This window comes from Pteropus medius, unplaced genomic scaffold (assembly GCF_902729225.1).
Source record: "Pteropus medius unplaced genomic scaffold, Ma_sr-lr_union100, whole genome shotgun sequence".
NCBI lineage: Eukaryota > Metazoa > Chordata > Mammalia > Chiroptera > Pteropodidae > Pteropus > Pteropus medius.
In genome coordinates, this window is record NW_024346065.1 from 3815522 (window position 1) to 3838875 (window position 23354).

Consider the following 23354-nt stretch of genomic DNA (forward strand, 5'->3'; position numbering starts at 1 on the left):
TAGTGAGACTTTTTTTAATGGAATGGTTTTTAAAACATAATATTCTTAAATTATGTTGCCACATTGCAGGAAACTTGGAAACTAGAGCAGTGAGAAATAATGCCTGAGTGTGGGAGTTCTATTTCCATATTGGTGAGAGTGAAGGATGCAGCTTAAGATTGGGGCTTGGGGTTTTGTGATGAGTATTTAAAGCTGCTAACAGCAGTGGACCTGAGACTAGTAAAGCAATTTCAGGACAGCGTTGGGGTGACTATCCTTGAACATCAAGATCTGTTCACTCCCACCCTGGCTTAGATTCAAGGTAACAGCCATTGTTCTCTGGGATGATTGTAAGTTTGTATCTTTGTGTAAAAACCTCTATCTGAAAAGGTAGAGGTGCTGAGGAAAGAGTTACCTCTTACAAGGCTTAGTAGGTTTTAGCAGCAGAGCCTGCCAGGCATCTGTGGATGTTTCCTTTTTCTTGTGCTCACTTATTTCTGTGATGATGTCCTTTTTCTTTCCCTTTTAGTTTTTTGGTCTAGAAACCAGCAGGTTTCCTTCTATTCTCTCTCTCATCCTCTGGTTCTTACTTGAGTGTGGAAGGCTCCACTCTGCTGGTAGACCTTGCAGTGTCACCAAGCTGGGTCACTTCAGCCATGAAAGGCCACCTGTGCTATTGTCAGGGCTAGGGGACAGTTGAGTCCCTGTGAAGGTATTGGTATAGCAACAGCAGAAAATGCAACTGTAGTGAGAACTAAATGGGTTTCACAGACTCTGGTGTTGCCTGTGATGTATTCTCCCTTCCTGGCTCTTACATCTCAAAAAAGGAAAATAGCCACCCTTGAAACATATGAAAGCTGCATGCCAAGAATCAGAAACAGGATATTATGGAAGCATTTTTCTCAAGCAGAAACAGATGTAGTTCCCTGTTACTGTCACCAGTGTTAATAGATCCTTAAAATTACCTGATAGCTATGTGCCCTTAAATGTGCTACCACTTCCCACACACATATACAAGTGTGATCCTTTTTTTTGGGGGGGGGCAAGGCCCCTTTCTTTGATTTGGGGAAGTTAGCCTGGGATTCCTGATGACAGTAAGTAGGTTCTCAGTGGGTTTGCAGTTGGCAGAGTTGGTGACTGACAGTTTTTTTATTACTCAGAAGAGGATCTTTTGTGGTGAAAAATGAAATGATTCAGGATTCTATTCTCTTGTAGTTAGAGATAGGACACAAAACCCCATGAGAAGAGGCAGAAATAGGGACTTTTTCCTAGTTCCGCCTTTTCTTACCATCCTTTCTTAAGGAGAAATGTGTAATCTTTTCAAGTCTAGCCTCCTGCCAGCAGTGACTTGCCTTCACCTACAAAAGTTTAAGATCAGAGCGTGGAATTGCTCTATGTGTAGGCTCTCTTTGCTGAAATTTTGGTTAGACTAGGCTTTGGCTTCTGACAAAGCCAGTAAAATGAAACTGGCTTCTGGGAATGGGATAGGAGTGTTTATTCCATTCTTCCTTCTTTGGGCTGTTCTCATTTGATCTCAGTGAACTAAGTGGGTGGAAGTTTAAAAAAGGGAATTTGAAAAAGAGAACAAGGTGGTTTTGCTTATTTTGCATTTTAAATTGTAGTGAGGCAAACTGAGGGAAGATAAGGGGTTTGTTTTTTAAGCATCAGCAAACATGATATTACAGAAAGCTTGGAAAATAAAGGATAAAAATACCATCCTAATACAAACATTATTTCCATGTATTCCATTTTTTCTTTTAATTAGAAATCCTAGTACATTCAATTTTATATTTTTTTTCACCTAGGATTATACCATAAACATTTCCTTTTTATGACACATTGCCATTTGTAATTATTTTTAATGGCTTTATAATGGTCCAGCAAATAGATGTGATTTAAATATCTTCTCTTATACAACTAGATTATTTCAAAGTTTGCTCAAGGAGATTTTTTCAGAGGGGTGATTTTATTTTGCCATATATGTATTTTTTTTTTAAACAGCTTTATTGAGAGATAATTTATGTGTCATAAAATTCACACATTTAAAGTGTACAATTCAATGGGTTTTAGTATATTTACAAAGTTGTATAACCATCACCATAATCTAATTTTAGAACATTTTTATCACCCCCCAAAAGAAACCTCATTAGCAGTCACCCCCTGTTCCTCTGCAGTGCCCCCAGCCTATAGTTATCACTAGCTAATCTACTTTCTCTGTAGTTTACCTATTTGGACATTTCATATAAACAGAATCATACAATATATGGTCTTTAGTAATTGACTTCTTTCACTTGGTGTAGTGTTGTTGAGGTTTACCTGTGTTGTAGCATGTAGCAGTACTTCATTCTACTTTATTGCTAAATAATCTGTTGTATAGATGTGCCACCTTTAGTTTGTAAACATTTGGGTGGTTTGTTTTTTTGGTTGTTAGGAATTCTGTTGCTGTGAACATCCATGAATAAGGCTTTGTGTGGACATATATTTTTTTCTCCTCAGGGAGATATTTTAAAAGCTGCATCAATATTTCTACTTTGTAGTTACCATTCTACTTTGTTGTGCAGTTTGGAGAAGAACAGTGTTATAGCAAAATCTCTTGATCTTATGATGTTGAGGATATTGCATTGAATTAAGGTGTTCTACACACACACACACACACACACACACACACACACACACACACACACACAGAATCATGTATTCATGAAGTTTGAATTCTCCAGTAGTATCGTTTCCAAATCTTTGCTGCAGAACATTAAACAGTAGTAAGAGTTGACAGATTCAGTAGTACTTATATTCATTGCACATGTACTGCTGCTTTTTATTTTTTTTTAAAAGAGGGTTTTCAGCCTGAAGCCTCAGTTCTAAATTGTGTCATTGTGTTTTATGGAGAGAACTTTACCAAGAACCCCACAGAGCCTTCCTTATCAAATGTAATTTATAGTTCCCAGAAGCATTTCCTTATGAAAAATTCCATGCCAGGGTTTGTACCACCTGCTTGCAGGCTTCTGCTAGGCTGGGAAGTGGAATGCTTATTGAATAGAGAGCCAACCAGCGAGATAGTGAAGAGAGCTCTTACTGATAGACCTTACTTGCACCCAAGGTTAAAAATACAGATCATGCCCGACACAGAGAGGAACAGATGGTGCTGCTGGGAGTGTTATTTCCTCTACAGAATCTACTCCTGGATGGTTTTACATCATACCAGCCACATTACAGAAAGAATGCAATAGCTAGTCTTGCTTCCTCTGCTCCTAGATCTCTACCAGAAGCTCTTGAAAGCGTGCATGTGCAGGCCATCTAATTATATGAGACTCAAGACGGTTCCACCCCAAAGAAACACGTGGACACCGGGCATATGCCCTTTGTCCAACAAGCAGAACAAAAACCAGGAACTTGAATTATTTTCTGCTATACCTGTATTAGGTTCTGTACCTGGAGCCAAGCCCAAGGATCAGTCTTTCCAGAAAGTTCCCTCGGGTGTGTGTGTGTGTAAATGTGTGTGATGTAGGTATAACTTCCCTGCCACAATTCATTGCCAAAAGTTTTGGATTTGGACTGGGCTCTGCCTCTTAATGCAAATTCTTTTCCCAAGTCTTAAGAGTCTCAAAAGACTGAATGAAGTTAGAAGACTCTTATCTGAAGATTTGAATTCTTAACTCTAATATTCAGATGTTACCACAAAACTCTTTGCACAGCAAACTAAGTATGTGCTGAGAGAAACACTGTAGGCTCATGAGATGCTGGAGTTGGAAGGATGAGACTTTGGGGATCGTCTCATTCTACCTCCTCGCTTCGTAGAAAGGAAAATGGGAAATGGATGTGCAGAGCTGACTTTCTGAGTAATGGGGCCAGGGGAGAAGCCAGGGTTCCTGATTCCTAGTCTAGTGCATTTTCCACCCCGGTGTCTTCAACTTCTCTCATGGGCCTGTCCCAGAAAAGGGAATTGGGAGCCCATCAAGATGTGTGATTCATATTGTTAGGAACAAATTCATGCCTCTTGTGATTACAGTTTTGAATCTAATAGTGAAATCACATAGGGGAATGAGTCATTAAAGGTAGAACTGTTCTTAAAATGGGCGCTGTTTTTCTTAAGTTGAGCATGCTTAACTATTTTATCTCTGTTCTGTGCTTCTTTGCATTTCAAAAACAGCATCTGACTCTAGGCCAGTTGGATGTGTTCCCTGAATCATTTTCCCCTTTGGATTCTCCTTGCCTAGGTAGGAGAGTGGCTGGAGCTGGTGGCATCCTAGGTGTAGTAGAACTGCCCAATAATTGGGAGCATGCAGTTGAGGACTGATGCTTCCTCCCTCTGACCACATTAGCAGACCAGAACCCTTCACAACTGTGGTTCTGATTTCCTCAGGTTTATTTTATGTGGGATCAGCCACCCATCCAAATGCAGTGTGAACATACACCTCTGTCTCTCTAATCAGCCAGGAAGGAAATAGGCTGCCTGGGTTGAGGTCATATATGCTGCCTTTCCTCATCCTGAAAACCATTGAGCAGTTTCGTGTTCACTGGGTGCTGCTATTTTAGTTGGCATGCTCAAGATATTTCTAGAGAATTAACAAATTGTATGTTGGCTGGTCCACCTTTATCAATCCTCGATTCCTGTCCTCCTCCAGGTAGAAACTCTGCCATGGGAAGGCCACTTACCTCCTCATTTTAGTCTTTTGGGGATTTTGCCTGTTACGCAGCAGTATGACAAGAAGAACAGGCTCTGGGTTTCATAAGAGTTCATTAGTCCATCTTTTTTTCCCCTTTACATGCACCTTCAAGTCGTAATAATTTGTGAGCTGATAATCTCTTTGGGCTGTGACGTCAGGCTGGTGGGAGGTGGTTATGATTGCTGCAGAAACTGAAAGGAAGTAAATCTAGTCATTTGTTTGCTAAGTATTTAGTGAATTCCTGTGGTCTGTGCTAGTAGGTATACAGTTATAAGCAAGGAGCAAAATGGGCATGATACTTGCCCTCATGGAGTTATCAATTTGGGAGAACATCCGTAGATTGCTTAATTTGAGGGTAGTAGTAAAGGAATCTGTTGTGTAAAGTGGACTTTCAGCTTGACTATTCTGAAGAAGCTACTGACTTTTTCAATGACGTCTGTGCCCCCAAACCAATAATCACCCTGGCAAGGAGGAAAGCTTGAAAAATATCCTTATAGAATTCCTCCTGGCCTCCCAAGCAAGAAAGCAAATTGCTTTTCACTGCAGAGTGAGCTAGGTCTAGGAGTTTGGTCTGGTGTGAGGATTTCTTTTTTCGGGCTTTACTTAACCAATCAGCTTTTAATGTGGGAACATTTTCTGATTCTCAAATAACTTTTTTTTTAAATATTAAGAAAGAAAAGCAAATGTGGGTTTAACAGAGATAAATTGGGAAAAGAGAAATAGGATCAGTGGTGTGACTTCCTTAGGGAATCTTTTTTCTCCTGTCTTCCCCAAGCCTCAAATTTGGGTATAAATGTTGATATGAGAAGTCTCTTTTCCTGGCATATCTGTGGCTTTATAACCTGCCGGGGGCAGTAAAGGACCTAATACAATACTGGGAATAATAAGGCTCCCAATAAATGTACATCCCCATATAATTTACCTCTGTGGGTAGCCAGCCATCTCTTTGTAGGCCCAGTTTGCAGGCTGAAATTGGAAGTTCCCGGAGGTTAGTGACTGTCTTGTCCACTCCTTTGTACTCAGCTCCTGTATTAATTTGTTGATTTATAAGTGATTGACATGGTGTAGAGGATTAAAGTAAAAAGGGTAAGAGGGCACGGTGACCTTGAAGCCATGAGCCTTGATGACAAGGAATCAGTGGTATTAATGAAATTCTAAAAAGAGACATTTGGAGGGTGGTCTGGTCTGACTGAAAAACAAATATAAACTAGGTGATAAAATGCTGTTAAATTTCACCAAGTTCACTGTGACTGGTGTCAGGAAAAGAAGACAGCTCAGGAACCATGCAGGTGGGAGGAGGTGAAGGAAAGAGAGGATATTGGAGGTTGTCCAGAATATTTTAGCAAGGCCAGTCAAAAACAAACTATAGGACCCTTTAAGAATTTTAATCTAACCAGAGAGTACCTTTGCTAATTTTCAGGTGCCAAGTCTTTGTTTCTAGAATGGTGTCATTCTTTTAGAAGCCTCAGGAGGCATCAGTCACATCCTAAATCTAATTTACACATTTGGATTTTGGTTCAGCCTCATTTATACATACACAAACACTTTTTTTTTTTTAGCATCCACTGTGACTTCAGTTGCATGCAGTGAAGTAGTTAACACAGGGTGGCTTGTTTCTGTTTGTTCTCCAGAGGTGAGCTCTTTTGGGAGTGGTTCTTTTCTGGAATTGCAAAATATAATTATGTGGGTCCTCTCCTTTGGGGTCTGTGTATGTGTTTGAAAATTCACATCTTTGAAAGAAGGGCTGTTCTCTACAAATGCTGACTGCTTTTCTTGGGATACATGTGAGCAATAGTAGAGTGAATAGATTTCAGAGCCTTTGGTGTTGATAAAAGTTTCTGTGAATAACAGAAGGTTGGTATTTTTCAAGGGATGTGTCTGAACGCATTTATTAATTGAAGAAATATTTATTGAATGCTCTTTACCATGTAATCATCTCCCCACAGGGGTTCTTTGCAGCACACAGTCTAACAAATGTTTTGAATTATTCTCCAGTGTTTTGGTTATTCTCTTTTACCTTCAGAGATTTCAAGCCCCTTAAGGACGGAAAGGGCTGGTTTAAGTTGCCTCTGTGTTTTCTCTGCAAGCTGGGTATCCATATTAATAGCAATAAAATTGCTTCATTTTACAAAGTGCTTTCACATAAGACATCAGGTAATTCTGTGACGAAGGTTTTAGTCCCATTTTACAAATGGGAAAGCCAAGGCCTTTGATAACCTAAGTAGGCATTTAGCAGCCACTGTATATGTAAATAGTAACGCTGAGTCAGCTGGGGTTAAGGGTGTATCAAACGTTGGTATCCCATTCAGGGAAATAGGAAACCTCTTGGAATTGCAGACTGGATAAATTTTAACTTGCTCATGAAAAATAATATAACAGCCCCTTTTCTGTTCCTCCTCCCCTGCCCTGTCTCAGCATAGGCACTCTCAAGGTCAGTATGTCAGTATGTTTTTGTGTACTAATGGGACAAACAAGCATGCAAAGGTGTACTTAATTCGAAAGGGCAACTTTCATCTAAGGAAAAAGCATTCCCATATAGCCCAAGGAAGGGGCTTTTGTTTTATTTTTTGGAGGAGGGGGAGGCCATAGGGACAAAACCCTGGTGTCTAGAGATCCATGCAGTTTTCAGGTTATTAGAGGGTCCAGTTGGGGGTACGCCAGAGCAGAAATTCTGAGTTCTTTGGGTTCTAGGGGTTCTGTGATTGGGATTTTGAGCGGCGCTGCAAACTTACTCTGTATCAGGCATTGTTGCATCTTTGTTCTTTCTGCCGGTTATGTTCTGACTCCAGGCAGCAAGGATGGGATCAAGGTCTCCCTGACATGCCTCATGCTATTTCCAGAGTGGGGTTGTCTTGGCCTCAGAACTCAAGAGGGTTCCTGAAGGAGTGTCTCCTTTTTTTTGCTGACCTAGGGACCCAGGGACTCTTATAAACAAGGCTCAACCTTTTCTCCCCCATTGCCTGCCCTTGTTTCAGAGGCAGAAGATGAGCCTGTGTGGGCAGTCAGGAGGGTACAGGTGAAGGTGCTGCCTCACCTATGATAGCTTAGATTGGAGGAAACATAAAGCAGTGCTAATGTTACTGGGACAGGGTGTCCTTGGCCAGCCCTGTCTGTTTTTTCCATTTGGTTGGGAAAGTGAAGGAGTAAGACTGGCTATAGGCCAGGCATAGTTTCCCTCTTGCCTGTCGCTAATGAAAACGGATGATTGTTTGAAGAAGGGGTTACTGAGTGGGAGGCAGTGAAGAGTAGGGGGCCTTGGAATCAGATTGACCGTGTTTTCAATCTTAGCTCAGCCACTTACCAGCCATATGACTTTGAGTAAATTTAACCTCTGATCCTTAGTTTTATCATTTGTGAAATGGAGATGATGATGTCAACACTATGTATGTCTAAAAGAGTAGTTACCAAAATATCGAGTACCTGGGGTGGAGAATTCTGGGGTGAGGAAGAATACAGGAAACTAACTTCTTAAACTTTCTTTTTGTATCATTTGAATATTCCACTGGTATATCTAACTTAAATAATTACAATTACATTTAAAAGTATTCCCTCATGGGATTATTATGAAAATCAAATAAAATATGATATTTAAAACACTAGGTGCAGTGCCTGACAACCAAAAGATATTAAAATGGCAGTTTATTTGGGGAAGAAGTGATAATAATTACTAGTCAACCCTTGCTCTTGTATTGTTAGATTTTATGTCTGATTTGTGTAGTTTCGGATTAGTCCCTTTGTTAAGCCCAGCTTCTTCAACTTAAAATGGGAGTTAATAATAGTATCTACTACATATAGAGAGTTTGGAGGAGACATAATCTGGCACATAGTAATTGCTTGGTAAGTATTAACTGTTATCAGCATTGACCAGGGTTGTGAATATAAAAAGCACTGTGTGAGTATAGGATTATTGAGGTTCAGTTTGTTGGTGGCTGAGCAAGGGGAAGAGGCCAGCTTAGGACCAGGTCCTTTCTCTGCTTTCCAAGGTGGATGGACTACATCCAGAATGACAAGGGGAGGGGTTTGTCTCTATCACAAGCCACATCCTCCTGGCTTGGCAGGTGAGAGGCTCCTTACCACTGCCCTTGTAGGTCAAGTCTCTCAACTCCTTCAGATCTTGTCTTCTGTGTTAAACTGCCCTGCTGCTGGAGTCTACACTGACATTCTCACAGCCCTGAGTCTGCTCATCTCTCCCTCTTTCATTCTGGAAGGCCTGCACAAGGATGGGCTTAGATTCTCTAAGGGAAGGCATCTTTTCACACCACTTTGGTACTGCCCATAACTTCCCACCTGCTCAGTAATATCTGCCTGATCGTGGGAATGAATGGTTGAATCTAAGCCAGAGTTGGTGGGAAATAGGTTTTGAGCTTTGCTGTGGGCTCCTGTTCTGTATATTCACATTTTTAGAGGAAAAATCTGAGTGATTTCTGCCCAGTATTGTTTCCAAAGAGTGAGAGATTCTCATCCTCAAACTCAGTTGTGGGGCCAGAGCTGATCATGCCCCACCCAGTTCCTCACCTTGGGTTTTTATAGTATACTTTTCACCCTTGCCCTTTCAGTTCTCTATCAGACATTACCACATTTGCCTTGTTCCCTTCACATAGGTCATGAAATACTTACAGTTGATGAAAATTATAGGCATTGCAATGTCAAAAGTTTTACCAATCTAAGTTTGCCTAGTGGACTGGATGGAGTGTGCATATTTGTACAGAGTTTTGCACTTGATAGTTTTGTATTGTTCTTATGTGTTTCACATACACCTTTTCCCAAATTTGCATTTAGTGGTGGCTGGCAAATCTTTAGTCCATTTTTTCTTTGGACTATATCCTTGCTGTAGGTACTGGGTTCACATTTTATAATTCCCATCAGAATCTGAAGGGTATGAGGAGGCTGCTATTGAAGCACTCACTTTTCAATGCTTAATACCAGTCAAGTCACTGTACCTCTTGACAATTCTGCTCTGACTCCCAGCTGGTTTCTTTTATTTATGGCATTAAAGTGCTTCCTGTTGGCTTGGCAAAAGAAAGATCCTTGGAGGACCTTGAAGATCTCATGGAAAGGATCGTCTTACACTTAGCTAACTGCAAAATAAGACTTTTCAGTGGAGAACCTTTCCCCATCCAAAGCTCCTCTAAAATACAGTTGTTCAGGCTGTTTATTGTGTTTTGTAGTATTTATCTGGTTTTTGAAGATAGACTTGCTTGCTTAAAATCCGATTATAAGGGTGATGCCTAGAAGTTTTAGAGGAGATACTTATAAAAGAACTGAGCTGTGGGTTTATTTCAGGTCTAATCATGAACGTGCAAGAGGAATGGCACACTGCCTTGGAGCTGTCATTTAGGATGCCACCTTTTGGGAAACATATTGTTGGCAGTCCCTGGCCTATGGGAGGTTGTGCCTGGGCCTTATCAGAAATGGACCAGATGGTGTGTCTGGTAAAACTGGCAGATGTTCTTACTGTCATAGTTAACTTAAAAATTTTTACATATAATTGTAGAATTATGGGAATCTTCCTTTTGGGGTATTAGTGCTACCCCTGACTTACAGAGGCCTTTATTTTTCCCTTGCTTCTGGCTAGAATTGACTTTCAACTCTGTGTCTTCACATTTCCTCTGGTTACTTTCTTCATCAAATGTGTCATTTGTAGTATTTGTAGGGAGGTACAAAGTAACCATTCTTTAGTGTAATTTGAAGGTTGCTGATGGGACCACTGTGCCTAGAATATGCCTGCCACACAGATAACATTGGTGATGAAAATGTTCATCATTTGTTACTCCTATGGATTAAGACATTTGAATGTCTTAGGTATGATACCTAGAAAGAATGACTGTCATGGTTACATTGCCCAGAAAAGAAGAAGAACCCTGTGGGGAGTGGGGCAAGGCAAGAAGTATTGAGTGCTTGCTCTGTGCCAGGCATTGTGCTAGGTGCTGTACTTAGGTAGGCTTATCTTCACTGTATAGATCAGAAAACCAAGTAATTTGCTGAGCTAGAACCAAGATTGGAGTAATTCCAAAGCCTGTGTTTTTTTCATAGCAAATAAAACGTGCGGATTAGGAAGTTGAGATGAGGATGTGGTGGGGAAGGAGACAAGACAAACGCCTGGAGAGAGGAGAGCAGGACGGGTGGGAGCTGCAGTGTAGGAATAATAGGGAGTGAATGGTCCGGGGAAGGGTGTGGAAAGAGGAGGTTGGTTAGCAAAAATAAACTGAAGTAGAAAAAAATGGTTGGGCTATAACTCAGAGGGGGTTGCATTGTTGATGTGATGGCAACTCTTCCCTGAAAGAAGCTCCGTGGGGTTTATTTGGGGCCAGATAGCCTCTGTATTGAGGCAGGTGGCAGTTGGGCCCTGCAGGAAGCCTTTTAATCAGTTGCATTTATAGACTGGCCTATACTCTACTGAAAGGCAACTCCCATTTTAGTTAGCAAAGGCAGCATTATCTGCCTTTGAAACACCGCATTTATAGATCCCCATTTGGCTCAGCGGTAGAGGCTGGTTAATGCCCTGTTATATTACCGTGTCTCCCTGCTTGCTGCCTCAGAGGTTGTGCAGGGACAGTTCCCTCTAAATGACCCAGGCTGCTCGCCTTCCTGCAGATGTTCCTTTTCCTCTCAGGGATGAGTTGGAGTCAGGACTGCAAAAGGTAGTAGCCTTCTTGTCTCTGTGTTTAAGGTAGCCAGGAATTTCCTAGAATGATGATTCTGATTTGTTCCCACTTTCTTGCCACAAGGCTGGGGTTGCTTTTACAGCATGGCCAACCCTACATTCAGTCCAATTCAACATTGATTTATTGACACATGCTAGTATGTGTGGGAGGATGGTATACAAAGATGACTGAAACGGGTCTCTGACCTAATGAGGTCTGAGATGATGACTAACAGTTGGACTATTTCCTTGTTCTTATAGCAGAAAGTATTCATAAACTTTTAGTTTTGTCTAACTAAAATGATCATTGTGAGAACTGATTGTAGTGATAATGAATAGATACTGCTTCGAAAAGTATAAAGCTCTAGATTCATGCAAAATTTTCTTAATATTAAAGATAGATTCATAATAAAAGATAACACATATTGAGTACTTTTTAAATGCAGGCACTGTTCTAAGTGCTTTATATGTATTTACTCTTCACAGCAACTTTGAAGTAGATTGCTTACATTATAGCCATTTTACAGTTGTGAAAATTGATGCCAAAAGAGGATAAAAAGCACCTTTTGAGGATGCACAGTGGAACTCTTGGCCACACTATGTGGCCTCTAAAGACCCTGAGGAAGTCAGAGAATACACGGGGTCCCACCTCAAGGGGAGCCAGCATTCAGAACTGACCCTCAGAGACCAGAAAAGGTCAGGGGAAGGTCAGGCTGGTGCTTAAGAAAGCATTAGAATTTCCGAATAACTTAAGTAATTATTTAAACTGGTTTTAAACTTGAAGCTATCCTTCTTGAATAGTAATGCAGTTGAAATAGATAATTGAAGCCAAGGAGGAAGGACAGAATTGGTGAGCTCACATAAGTAGATGGACACTTATTGACTGACTAACTAGAGAGGCAAAACTTTGAAGTGAGTGCATCTTTATTCAGTTTAAAAACCAGTGCAAAGACCTAGGCAATGTGCTTTGTGTGGGAAGTTTTAAAGAACACACATTTAAAAAAATAATTCTTCCCCTCTCAGCCTGATGTTGTTGAAGTTTCTATTAAGGATATCTGCATTTGATGATTAATATACAATATATCCATTTTTGGCAGTTATTTTCCAAAGACATCAAGTTCATTTTTTGAGGCAGCTTCTAGCCAGGTGATTGGAGCAAACATTCATTCAGGTCATGGAGAAGGCGATTTCTTCATCTGATGCATGTGGTAAGGCAAAGAGAGCTCTGGGAGTTAATGTCTCTGAATTTGTGTTTCACTTTCAGCAGTATTTTTAGCTTGTGGTGCTTATGACCAAAAGTGATTATCTTTTTCAGTAGCAATTCAGGGGAGTTAGTCATCACCATCTAATGACCTAGTTCTCAAATCTTGCAGTGGCTTCAAAAGTTTCTTTGGATACTCCAAAGCACTGTTTCTCAAAGTGTGCTTTAGAATCACCTAACCCACCCTATACCTTGGGAATCAGTTTCCTTGTGGATGGGGCCCTGGCATCTGAATGTTAAAATACACACACTTCCCTCTGCACTGGTTCTGAAGTAGAGCTGGGAAGCCAAGCCCATGCTGCAGAGTCTAGCTGCAGGCAGCTGTGTGAGCACTCTTTAGAGCTTTCTGTTTTCTTTTTATAATGAATGAGAATTTTGCCTCCTGCTTCATAATATAACCAAGATAAATTTAATATTTAAAGTGAATTACATTATCTGACATGGAATAATTTTAACCTCTACCAAGGTTGTCGTGTGCTTTGGGGTTAGACTGCGTAGTTCGTAATCTTGGCCTCATGAAGTTACTTAAATTCTCTGCCTTGCCTAAAAATGGAGATAGTAATAGTACCTACCTTTTAAGATTATTGTGAGGATTAAATCAGATACTAGATGGAAAATGCTTAAATCCATGCACAGTGAATAAGGAGTCAAGGGCCAGTTAATAATGATGCTAATACTATTATTATCCTGAGGTTTTTTTGTTACTGGAAGTATGACCACTCCAGTTTCAGAATTGAGTCCTACAAAATGAGAAAACACCCCATTCCCCGTTGACACAGCCAGACCACAGGCTTATTAAAAGGACGTTTGCCATCCATAGGAAGTCTAAACAGAACACTGGGAAAATGCTTTGTGATAACAGATGATCTCAGGTCACATTCTAGTTTTATTTCTCTTGAGGACCCTGGTATAGCGAGACTGTTCTCAGGCAGTCAGAATCTGTAACAGGTGGGAGGGAAGTACTTGTTTAGAAAATGTCAGAGGATCCACCAAGTTGTTTTTACCAACTGTTCTTCATTCAATTTGTACTCTCTTTTCCTCATTATTCTTTAATGGTTAGGAAAGAGGGCTCATTGTACTTTTTCTTTGTAAAGGTACATCAAATTTGTTTCCTCCATTAAGTTACTTGTTTAAAAAAAAATTTAAGAAATTACGTTATATTTGTTTCTTAAAGAAAGATTAGGAAATACAGGTTACTCGTAGTCATGTGATTTCCCTTCTGGACGTCACCATTGTTCACCTGTTATTTTGTTCCCTTTTTCTAGTATGGTCAAGGACAGCAGAGTGGCCAGCAAGGTGTTAGAGGGAGGGGCCACATTTCTGGGAGCTAAGCTGGCCTTCCTGTGGCTAATAGCCTTATACTGGGCAGCCCTACTTTGGGACAAGCACTTGACAACACCCTTGTCCCCAAATGTCCTCTCTGCTTCAGAGCTGTTCTTATTTCCAGGGCTGCTGAGTACTCAAGCATTTCTGGCCTGGTTCATGTAGATTCTGTTCTCCTGGGTTTGTGCTCATTTTTCACATAGCCAGGTGGTGAGGGATCTTGGGCCTCTTAGCTGTAGGAACTGATACTGGCTCTTAAGGTTGCTACTTCTCTGTCTCATTCCTTCTCACTCAATGGAGCTGGGAAGGCTCTGCCTAGGAGGAAGGCTCATTGGGTAAGGCTTTTTAAATGTAATGTTTCCTCCCCCTTTTCTCTTCCCAAAATAAGAGCTTAAAAACTTTAGTGCAGAACTATTGAATTGTATTTATCATTGTTGTGATGGACAAAGGAATTGTCAGCTCTATCATATGGATCCGCTTCACCCCCTTGCAAATGGGAATTGCAGGAAATCATAACTAGCATAAAAAACTGCATAGATGGGAAGGATGGAATGTGTAACCCCCACTCCCAGAAACAGGCAGAATGGCCAAGCTCACTGATCTCTACATTTGGTGGTCAGGGAGCCAAAGCATGGCCTGAAGATAATGTCACCATCTGGGAATTGAAACCCGAGTCTTCCTGCTCTCGATTTCTATGTCACCATCACTCGCCTCTTAGCCCCTTTTTTCCACTCATTAACCAGCCCTTGCCACTTCTTTTTTTCTGTAGGTTTCTGTCAACCACCACCCTGGCCAGACCTCATCATCCTGTTTGGCCTCTCAGGCTACTTTAGTCTCAGCCAGGTTCATCTCCTGTGAACAGTATTCTTGTCTCGAGTGAGACTAGGTAAGAGAATGAAGCCCTGTGTGTGTAGGAGGTAGTATCGCTAGCCCTTCTCATGGTGGCGGGCTCCTTGAGGGTGAGGACCATGTATTCTGGTGCCTCTTATATACTAGGCCTTCAGTAAATGCTTGTTGAATTGGATCAGGTCAGGTTTTCTGCTGAAGAACTTTCATTGGCTCCCCACTACTTACCGATCCAAGGCTGAATTTCTCTGCCTGTTTTTTATGGCTGTACAAACTGGCCTTACTGTAAGTATTCAGTTGAATGCTTAATACTTTGTGGAACAACCAGAGTGTGCTGTGTGGTAGATACTAGGGAAACTATAAGAATTGTCCCTTGCCCTGAAAGATCTCAAATGGAATTTTTTTTTTCTGTTCTTCCCTTATTCTTGGTCTCTCCCCTTCCCTTTCCCACCTACCCCTCCAACACCTGAGGCCCCCAATTTATCATGCTTTTATTCAGCCTCTAGCTCCAGAAATTCCCTCTTTCCTTCTTCATACTTATTAGCCCTCAAAGCTATCAGGTCACATCACCCTTTCTTCCTTTGTAAGGCTCTCTTTGTCTTGGTTCAGATCCTTTTTTTTCTTTCTTTCCTTTCTTTTCATTTTTTTCTTTTTTATTATTTTGTCCATAACTCACAAGTAGCTGTGTGTTCTTGTTTTCTAATTATTCATACCTTGCACTTTAGCATTTTACTGAACCCACGTGGGATACTGAAATGGATACTCTTGCCTTTTTGTGTCATGATTGTTTGCTACTTGGGTAATTAGCCTCCCCAACTCCATTGAGAGTTTCTGGTGGGGTGGGCCCTGAGCCTTCTGAGCATTTTGCAAGCTATCTATAGAGGACTATCAAGAAATGATGATACATGGGGTAGACAAAAGTATATATATATATATAGGATGGAACTATTGGAGTTGAAAGGTAATCTGACAGTGCTTTAGGAGTGTGGTTCCTTTTGGTTGATCTGGATGGAGCAGAGCCAGGGCTGGAGGCCAGAAGACCATCTAGGAATTTTAGGACTGTGGAAACCAAGACCTGAGAGAATATGGAAAAGACAGGAAGGGTCATTCATATCTCTAAGAGTTTATTCTGAGATTCTCTTAAAACTCTGGTGGGAAAATCTGTTCCTCCTAGAAGTTAACCAGGGTTCTTGGGGAATTGTGTGTGGTGAGACCAGATGCCTGTGTGGTGAATCCTCCAAAAGGAGGATGTGAAAGGTTCCTGGCTGTGGGGAAGCTTATAGCTTCAGGGAACAATTAAGGGGGCAATGGTGAGCAGACCCGTCAAACTGAAGATTTGATTTATTTGTATTAGTGGCCTTTGTATTGATTACTCTGGGAAGTTTGGGGATTTGAATTTATTCTGAAATACAAACGTTTTCTGTCTTTGCTTTGTGACTGGTGGGGCTTATAGGCTTATGTTGCATTTTTCCTTTGAATAATAGAGTCTTGCATGAAACTAAAAGCAGTGTCATCTTCTTTTGACTTGGGCAGATTTTTAAGAATTATGCTGAGGTTTTCCCCTATCTATCTCCCTTTTATTTCTCAGACTCATCTAGCACTATGAAATAGGTTAGTGACATCTGTGTGCTGGGACCAGTTTCAGATAGCTACATTCCCTGTAATCCAGTTTAAATCTGTGGGGCACATCTAAACTTACCGATATTCTAGTTGGGAAGGGTGGTTGCAAAGGCAAAGCCATTTAATTGTAGCTTGTATGAAAATAAAACCAGTTCGAATTTTCTTCTCGCAAACTTTCTCTGAAATACCGCTTTAGATTTTTTATTTTTGGCAATTGAGTGTTGGGGTGGCAGCATCATTACTGTTGTGATGGAGGGGTATGATAAGCCAGTGGGTGATTTCTTAGAATCCTGAGCCTTTGAAAAATGCTATTCCTTTTGGAAAGCAGTAAGTGCAGAAGCCAGGCTGCTTATCTCAGATTCATACCCTCTTCCCATCCTATTCTCAATTACTAAATATTGTGGCCTCAGTCTGCCTAAAAACATGGTGGCTTAACTTTGCTTAAATGTCTGCAACACTTTGGTAATGAAGTTTAGCCCTTTAATATTGGCGATGTTGCTAAAAATGTCGATGTAAGAAACGTCCAAAGCTGTAGAGAATTTTTATGAGTTTATTTGAGCCAAACTGATGACATATGCTGGGAAGCAAAATCTCAACAGATTGAGAAAATGCTCTGGAGAATGGCAGTTTTGTAGCTTATTTTTTAATTAGAATCAAAGGAGGAGATGTAGGGAGGGTTCTATAAAATCCATTGGTGGTAGATTAGGGAGGTGGGAGAAAGCATCACAGGGAAATCTCTAGGATAAAAATTGGATAAAAAGCAAAATGAGGAGACACATACTTCTTTTACATTGGTGGATATAGGATAGCTAATAATTAACATTTACAACACATAGAGATGGTATGCGGGGAACAAGATAACAATGAAGGGTTCTGTGGTCTCCTGCTCTGCTTGTCTTGTACTCTGGTGCTGGGGTTCGTGCCTACAAGGGGGTCTAGAAAAGAAAATTACTCTGATATTTCAAAGTATGTCATCCTTGATGCATAAGAACAACAGACAGAGCTCACTTAAGGTAAAGGTTGACCTTTGCTAAAGGAAGCTATAGGCCTGGGACGTGACTACCCACCATGACCTCCCAGTTAGAAGTTTGTGATCAGAACGTCCTGTGTGGTTACTTTTGGTGTCTCAGTTTGTCAGGCCTGCCATATGGCCCCCTGAGCTTGTCAGGTTTATTGTATAGCTCCCTTTTTGTTCACAATAATAGCAAACACTCAGTAGCAGGTACACTGATTGAGTTGTAAGTTCTTTCTGTCTTGCAGGAAGAAACTCACTAATTCACTTTACATGTGAAGGTCAAGTAGAGGAGGAAGCAGCCCTGCCGTGTAGAGAAATCATCTGCCCAAAGGTTACACTTTAAAGAGGTACTTTGAATGAAGTCGTGTGTTGCCTCTTTTGAGAATGCTTTTTACTATGGTACAATGGTTCCTCTGGAACTCATAGCAAGATTCTTTTTTATCCTCTCCTGTATTTACAGCTGCTTTTTTGGTAGGGGAGCATTCATCTGTTTTAAAAAGTAGAGAGAGGACACAAGACGTTCTCTCAAACAGTGAGGTTGGGAAATCAGAACTGCATTTTCCTTCCAGGAGGGCAAGTTCTAAAGAGTTGTTGTTTGGGTGGAAGAAAAGGAAGTCAGGCTATAGTGACCTCCCCCTACCCCAACCCCCCCTAACTCCTAGTTGAACGCAAGACACACACACACACACACCCTCCACCCAGAGAGGTTCCTCATAACAGATATGAAGATGTTTAGGACACAGGGTACTCATTATGGTCCCATTGTTATACTAGACCAAACATTGCTTTTCAGCCCCCGAGTCAGTCAGTTTTTCTGGAAGGCCACTTTCTTGCCCTGAGTATCCATGAGCTGGTGTTGGCCCTAAAGGCCACAACCAGCCTGTGGCGATTGCACTGGAATGTGGGGTCAGAGGCATCATCTGAGAGCATTTTGGACAGGAAGGATTTCTCATCATTAAGATGTTTTCATCATACCAGTGCTTCAAGGCCTTGGAGCTGAGGTTTGCCAGGCAGGTTCTACATGAATCTGTGCCTCTTTCCGCACAGTTTTAACCAGCTAGCTGGTTGTTGACGTGCATCTTTGTTTTGTTATAGGAAGAGGAGGAATTCTGCTTCGCAGTTGAGTGACTGTGCCTGCTATTCAGATTCTATAAAAGGGCTACACTTGGAAAGCTAATGAGCACTTTCTTCCACTCTGCACACATTCTGATCCACAGTGGGTGTCAGGCTGGAGGCTGGGGGATATTGAGGTGACAGTAAGGGCAGCTGTGCCCTGAAGCTCCGAGGGCTTGGCTTCTTGGCTGATGGCCCATCCCGCAAAGCTGGGCCACAGGGAGACCTTTAGCTTCCCTGAAATGACTGCTTCTCCCAACTAGATTAGTGTGACCAGCCGGGGGGCGGGCGGGGTGGGCTTCCTGGGGAAGAGGGTGGGGGAGTCTTAATTAAGCCTGCCTGGTTTGGCAGTAGCTCAGACTTACCTTCTGTTTCTGTGTTGGCCAATAGTTTCCTTCGGCTTTCAGAATGACCCGTCTTTGTTTCCAAGGGGGACCCATTTTTGCTAAGTGCAGAGGGGCGCGTGCACACATGTGCACACATAGGAGGAATACAACTGGCCTTGAGTACTTGCTGTTTTTGCCTTCAGCCTCCTTTCCAGAAGAGGCAGGTGGCCCCTCTTGTTTTTTTATGAGCTGCTTCTGCCACGTTGGAGTTCCTGGAGATTAATGCTGCTGGACTTCCTCATCTGACACAGGCCTGGTAATGAGCCATTCCTTGGGATGGAGTACAGTGGGGAACAGTGCTGCTGTGGCTGACACTGTCTGAGAGGGCTCAGTGGTCAGATTCTGATTGGGAGATATTTGATGGAACTTTGAAAAATTAGGAGAGCTGAGCTCTGGTTTAGCCACTAACAAGCCCTGTGTCCCTGGGAAGGTCATGGTTTGCCTCTGGGCCTCAGTTCCCCTCTTAAAATGGAAAGACTAGACTTTACAAGGTCAAAGTTTCTTTAGGCAGTAATGTGTTATGAGCTCAAGACAAACCCATGAGTCCGCTCCTGATGAGGTGACCAAAGTCAGCAAAGGCCGGGACAGAACAACTTGCAGAACACCCTGCCCTAGGTACTCTTTCAAGGTGTTGCTTCCACCTGGGATGAGCCCCGGACTTTACACTGCTCCTCACCATCTCCAGTACTGGGGGAAGGGCAGGCAGGCACAAGCAGATTGCTGTCTCTGCCACCTGCCTGGGGCTGGGCCATCTGTTGCTTGCGGCAGTGGGTGGGGTGAAGGGTGAACAGCAACCTAATCTCCTTCACTGCTCTGACTACTCGGTAGAATCCAGCTCCCCCCCACCCCACGCCCCCGCCTCCCCACTCTGCTCTCTTTTCCAGGCCTCTGTTATGCTACCCTTCATCAAGATATTGTTTTGTTCTAGCTGCTGCCCCTCACCTCTGCTAGGAGAATCCTTGCTGCTTTTTGTTTACTCTGTGAGTGTGCTTTGCCCCTTAGTCTATGCCCCCAAGAATCTTTATATAATATGCAGCAGAAAAAAAAAAAACCTTTAGAAATGAAACTTTGGACCCCTGTTGGTCTCTGTTCAGATGCAAATGATGAGTCTCTTCCCATCAGAGCTTGTACCTTTGGGTTCACCACCCCCTTTTCCATCCCTCCTCCTGAGGAATCTTTGGACTACAGGAGTGGGCCGAATCACTCAGGTGGAAAAGCTTGTGTTTCAAGCCTTGCCTCTTTCTGGCCTTGTTTGGATATAGGAAAGAAGCAAGGAGAAAGTAACCTATCCCCATCACTCTTGATGACTCTGGGTTTGGAGGTTCTGAACTGGTTGGTGTTTCTCTCTCTCTCTCTCTCTGCACACATAAAACTGTGAAAGGAGGTGGGATCGGGAGAATGCAGACAGTCTTTTTGTCATTTTTACCAAGTGAAGAGGTGACAAAGCAGGGAATAGAAGGGCAGCATACGCTAAACCAACTCTTCTCAAACGAGCATATGAATCACCTTGGCACTCTTATTAAAATGCAGATTCCGAATCAATAGATCAAGGATGAAGGCGAGATTCAGAGTTTCTAATGAGCTCCCAAATGATGCCAGTGCTGCTGTTCCATAGCCTATATGTTATATAGCAAGGCCCTAGCTTTCCTCCTCCTCTTCTTCACACTGATTAAAAAGATTGACCTGGAGAAGGCAGGAGGGAGGCTAGTGAGGACATTTATATTTTAAATCTCAGAGCCTAGGCTGGCCTTTCACAAAGTGTTTACAGAGCCCTTACCTGGTTCTTCGTGCCTGAACTGGCTTCCCTGGAGCTTCCCTTGGCCCAATTTGGTTTCCACAGTGTAAGAACCTCTGTCCTTCAGAGGGTGGATGTGCATACTCACAACAAGACTGGATACTTTCCCTTTCTCTTTGGCTCATTGTAAGTAGATAAGGTCAAACCCAGCATTTCAAATAGAATTTCAGAGCTGGGAGAACTCTTAAGTCATCTTTCTCAACCCCTCTCTTTTACTTAGGAAAAAATGGGCCCAGAAAAGTTTTGCGATACGTTTAGAATCCATACAGCTGGTAGCAGAGCTGGGATTAAAAGCCAGATATCTGAACCCCTAAGCTCCTCTCTCTCTGTTAGCGTCAACAGGAAAATCAAATTGTTTCGACGACAGGAGGTTGGACAAGAGGCCTTCCAGTAGTGTGAAGGAATTCTGCACTATGCACAACTGAAGTATATCTGCTGGCATTTACTGCTGCAGCTCAGCATTTATTCATGTAGGCCAGGGTTCCCAACTGTAGCACTGTCGAAATTTTGGGCCAAATAATTATTATGGGGGATTGTCCTGTGTATCATAGACTGTTTAGCAGCATCCCTGGCCTCTACCCACTAGATCTCAGGAGCATCCCCCACCTCCAAGTTATGACAATCAAAAATGCCTCCAGATGTTGTCAGATATCTTGGGAGGATGTGTAAAATTGTCCCCAGTTAAGAACCACCAGTTAGGCAATAAGTAATTTGGGGCAGAGGGTCCTTCTTGCACACTTAAACTAGGGTTTTTTAAGTACGTGTTAGTCTCAGGGTTAAAACGAAAATATAAAACATATGAGGCTTTGGCCTTCCTGGGACCTTACAGTTTAATTTACAGTTTAGTGAGGAGACGAGACCAACAAATACATGGAAAAGATCAATTGCCATCTTCAGTTACCCTCCAGGATGTAGAGTCCCAGGCTGAACTCTGAAGAATGGGGCGCCAGCCCAGGGTACTTAATGAAGAGGAGATTTTGCTGCCCTGGGCTGGATTGTATAGCTAAGACTTGAGTAACTCTTATTTGTATCTTGAGTTATCCTTACCAGCCCTTCTCAAGGAGCATTCTTCCATTCTGAAAAACATTTCATCTGAATCCATAGAGGTCAGACACATAAACCAACAGATGTATAAATTTGAAGGGAAGGAGGCCTATTTACACCTGATGCTGGTAAGGCTGACTCATTCCTTAATGAGATTTACTTTTTATTTCTAACTTTATTTTCTTCTGCTTTAGGATGAACCCTCTGATAGACCTTTCTTGTCTCTTTTCCAGTGTATTAAGCAATGTTGCCTCAAGGCTATGTAAGAGCTACAGTCTGTAATGTTCTGAGTACAGAGGTATAAAACATGGGTAAATGCCTATTTTGTGAGCCTAAGAAAGGGTCTTTACCCTTTTTTACTCTTCATAGGCTATTGTGCTTACAAATGTCAAGGCCACTGAGACCATCATCTTGCGCTCTCAGCACAAGATGAGAAAAAATATTACTGAAAAAATATTACTCCAGAGCACAAAAAGGATTAGTGATGGACACTTCACAGGTCTTATCAACTTTGCTTTAAACAGTGTCACACTGATTTTTTTTTTTCAATACTTTAAACATGATACTGTGTTGCTTCCTGGATTGCATTTTTATTACTAATTTTCAGCGTTTTGATTATGTACCTTATGTTTTCTTTTTGTGCTTCTCTTGGGGGGGCGTTGATGAGCTTCTTGGATCTGCAGGTTTATAGTTTTTATCAAATTTGGAAATTTTCCAGACATTATTTCTTAAAAAATATTTTTTATGACTACCTATCCCCTGTCCATTATATATATGTTAGGCTGCTTAACATTATCCCACATTGGCTGATGTTCTTTGTGTGTCATTTTGGATAGTTTTTATTGCTATGTTTTTAAATTCATTAATTTTTTTCCTCTACAGAGTCTAATCTGTTAATCTCATCCCATGTATTTTTCATTTCAGATATTTGTATCTTTCCTTCTAGAAGTTCAATTTGGGTCTCTTTCGTGTCTTCCATTTCTTTCTTCATCATACTCATGCCTTCTTTCTTGAACACATGGAGTATATTTATAATAGATTTTAATATCTTTGTCTAATTCTATCATTTGTATCATTTTTAGGCTTGTTTCTGCTGTTTTATTTTTCTCTAGTTATGGTTATTTTTTCTGCCTCTTTGCATGCCTGTTAATTTTTTATTTGAAGGTAGACAGTGAGTTTTATGTTGCTGGGTGCTGGAACTTTTGTGTATTTCTTTAAATATTTTTGGGCTTTGTTCTCAGAAGCAATTCAGTTACTTGGGATTGGTTTGATCCTTTCAAGTCTTGCTTTGCAGTTTTGTTAGGACAGGTCCAGAACAGCCTTTAGTCCAAGGCTAGCATGGTTGCACTACTGAGGCTAAACCCTTCTGAAGAGTCCATCGATGTCTTGTGTATTAGGAGATTTTTTTCTACTTCAGCCAGTGGGGAATATGGCTCTCTGTGAGTCCTGGATTTAATGCTGCCTACTGTTTTCCATTGGTTCTTTCTCCACCTTGCTAGTTTTCTCACACATGCACAGATCAGTACTCAGCTAAAGACTCAGGAGGATCCCTCTACAAATCTGGAGCGTTTTCCTTTTGCAGCTACCTCCTTTCAATTACTTTGTCCTGCAAATTCTAGCCACCTTGGCTGCCCTAAATCCCCAACTCTCTCTTCAATTCAG

At 41.6% G+C, this 23354-nt stretch overlaps 1 protein-coding gene across 2 annotated transcripts in view; it reads left to right on the plus strand.

Moving 5' to 3' along the window:
• Positions 1 to 23354, plus strand: part of SUSD6 (sushi domain containing 6) — an 87976-nt gene that overhangs the window by 3372 nt on the left and 61250 nt on the right. The window contains exon 2 of one of the 2 annotated variants that reach the window (XM_039875358.1): positions 17600 to 17701. The exons of the other annotated variant lie outside the window; for it this stretch is intronic. The gene's annotated coding sequence lies outside the window, so the exon portion shown is untranslated. The remainder of the gene's footprint in view (positions 1 to 17599; positions 17702 to 23354) is intronic. 2 annotated transcript variants of the gene reach the window in all.